Below are 3059 nucleotides of genomic sequence, written 5' to 3' on the forward strand. Positions count from 1 at the left end.
ACACACACGCTCTCTCACACAGGCAGTTGTGTAAATTTTGCTTCCACGCAAGCTTTGCCAGATTTTTAAATTAGCCAAAACTGTTGCCTAAGCCCATAAAATAACTTAGTCAAAGTTTCTCAAGATGGAAAGAAAAATCTCAGTCTCTCATTGCTTGTCTGCAACTGCGTGCTGGTTAAATAAAAATCACAATGCTGCGCTAACTTTGGTAGTACGAAAACCTGACCATTTTTTTTATTTTTTTTGCTCCAATCTGTCTTTTAACAGTGCCCTAACTTGTTCCTCTCCCCTCCCCCACCCTGCTGCTGTCTTTCTCCTCTCTTTTTTCATCCAGCACCATTGATCATGCATGCAGAAATTTAGCACGCCCAGCCGCGGCTCAAGCCGGGATAGGTCGGTGAGAGCGAGGCCCTGTCCTACATACTGTTCTCTCTCCATGGTCCACCAGGCCACAGTCACACACTCCCCCTGACCCTGCACCCCCGTCCCCTCGCTGACACACACACACACACACACACACACACACACACACGCACACAAACACCCTGCGGTCCTTCTCAGAACCGGCACATGCATGGATCATCATGTGGTGCTGGGAATGTTCACTGATCCCAACTAAAAACTTTCAGTCAGGTGCTGAAAGTAGGAGATTTAGGAGGGATACAGGGGGAGGGTTGCTCATTTTAGCTCTTCAAACTTACTGCGCACATGCAGTCTGGGTTTGAATTTAGAGGGGAAAAAAGGACGGGTCTGTCATCTTTCACTTTATCTGGTCCAAGAATAACAGCCATAACTATTACAGACAGCATTATACAGCCGAGTCCCAGAAGGTGAGGTGCTTGTTGGAACTGCTCAGCTGAGCCTCACTCCGAGCTAAAGCTGCTAATCTGCCACTTAGCCGCTTGGTACAGCCTGTCACATGGGCCGAGGGACAGGGTTATTGGGGGAAATTGGGTTTAGGTGGAAACTGAACCGTGGTGGGGTGAGCGGACGAACAACTGGGTGAAGGATGTGTAAAGGTGATCACAGCTGTTTTTAGGAACGACGAGTGATGGAGGATGAACAAAGAAATCGCTGCGACGCAGTTGGGAAAACATCATTCAACAAATACTCGATGTCACTCTGTTATCAAACAAGGCCAAACACGTTCATGTTGAATACCATATGACCAGTCAATACAATCGATCCTTAATTTTCCTCTTGTTGATCTTGCTGTTAATGTGATTTTGCATTTTGGTGTCTTGATTGTTTTAATTTGGGAACTTATCCTTAGTTGTGTAAGAACTCATGCTGCGTCTTGTTTTATTTCTATTGGATCGGACTTAGATCACTGTGCCTCTCTAGCTGCACTTTTGACACAATTACAACCACTAAGTACTACTTTTGAAATATTAAAATAACGGTAAAATGTTATTATGACTGAAATTCATAACCAAACGGCTTCCCACAAAAATCAGGACTGCAAACCTTTTGCCTTATTAAATTATATTGTAGAAACTCTTGATTCGCTCAATTGATCAATTTTGCTCTTATCTCTCATGTGACGAAGCTGACTGAGTCAATTTCTGATCTTGTTATGAGGTTTTGTTTCCTCATAAGCTGCCCACCCTGTAGTTAGCACGTAGGTAACACAGCCTGCGCCTCTACTTTTAATTACAAAATTAACTTTAACCTAGTTGATAAGAACATGCTTGACATATAAAATGTTTGTTTTATTCATTTTTTCTTTGAAATGCTAATTTGCATTAAAATACATTTGGGTTGTTTGTAGTTGTTTGATCCGTCATGCTGTGGGATTGCGTTTCTTTGTGAGGAAGGCTGTAGCCAGAGCTACAAATAAATGCGTTGGACCAAACCGCCTTAATACTTCTGCAGAAGCTAACATCCACGGTTTCCCTATCTCTGGGTAGCAGCCAGTCAGTGCCAAGGAAAGTGCATGCTACTCCACGATTGGCTTATTTGCAAATGAGTGAAGTAGCATTGCACTAACATATTCCAGCTTCCAAAGCAAATGTTTTCTCCCTGGAAAGTTTAGTGAAAAAATACACAAACAGATGAATTTTTCCCATTTAATTTGGAGTTGTGTTCTGCAGAAATACCGATAAGTAGTGAACCACTTATTTGATGCATGAAGAGACCATCCATGCAATAAGAGTCAGTTTGTGCTGTTTTGCAAACGAGTGGAAAGCGTTTTACATGAATGTAAAAAAAAAAGAAAAAGAAGAAGAAGACTATTTTCCTCTTCTGTATTTGTACTGTGAAAAACTTTCGGTGTTCAGGCATGGCCCCAGGTCGATAATTTAAGGGAAGCTGGCTGAGTGGCTGGCAAGTTCGTTAATTCTTTTTTTAGGTCTCGTTTTGATAATGTTGCACCTTTTAATGTGATTTTGAAGGAAATATGAGAAAATGAGGACAAAAATCTGACGTTTTTCCAAAATTTGTGAAACTTTGGGAAAACGATCAGGAAGGTTGCAAAGAGGCCAGCAGTAACACTGTGTGGTAGGAGTTTGTGTTTGTGTTTTTGTGTGTGGAAATGTTCTGCTGTATTGTTGTAGTCACGTGTCAACTAAACAGCAGAGTTGCACATTAAATTCTTTTATTCCAGAGAAAACAAAAAAATCTAACAGAGCCTTCTGGGAGAAAGGATTATGGTCTGATCAAACTAAAGAGAAATATCAGTCAGTTTTCACCCAGAAACACTCAGTTGTCTGTTTCAAAGGTTCCAGAGGTTTTTATTTCTCAGGATGTTTGTGAGCACAAACACGCGTCGAAACAGCAATGGGATGACCTAACCAAAAGGAAATTTAAGGGGTCACCAAAAGAAAGCTGTGGACAAGAGATGTCCTCGCATCCTCTGATAAAAGTAGAGCACTTTTTCAAGCTAGCTGTATGTTCACAAGTTGTGGGATGTTGATAGATCCCACCCGAAGACTCCTGGATGCAAAATTAAATGAAGAGGTGCTTTAACAAAGTATCACTTGAAGGATTTTTTAAAGGTTCTCTTTGGCTCTAATGACCTTTATTTGAAAATGCTAGGACAGTAGGACAGTAGGCTATAT

This window comes from Poecilia latipinna, unplaced genomic scaffold (assembly GCF_001443285.1).
Source record: "Poecilia latipinna isolate Pla-1442-1.1 unplaced genomic scaffold, P_latipinna-1.0 Scaffold47, whole genome shotgun sequence".
NCBI lineage: Eukaryota > Metazoa > Chordata > Actinopteri > Cyprinodontiformes > Poeciliidae > Poecilia > Poecilia latipinna.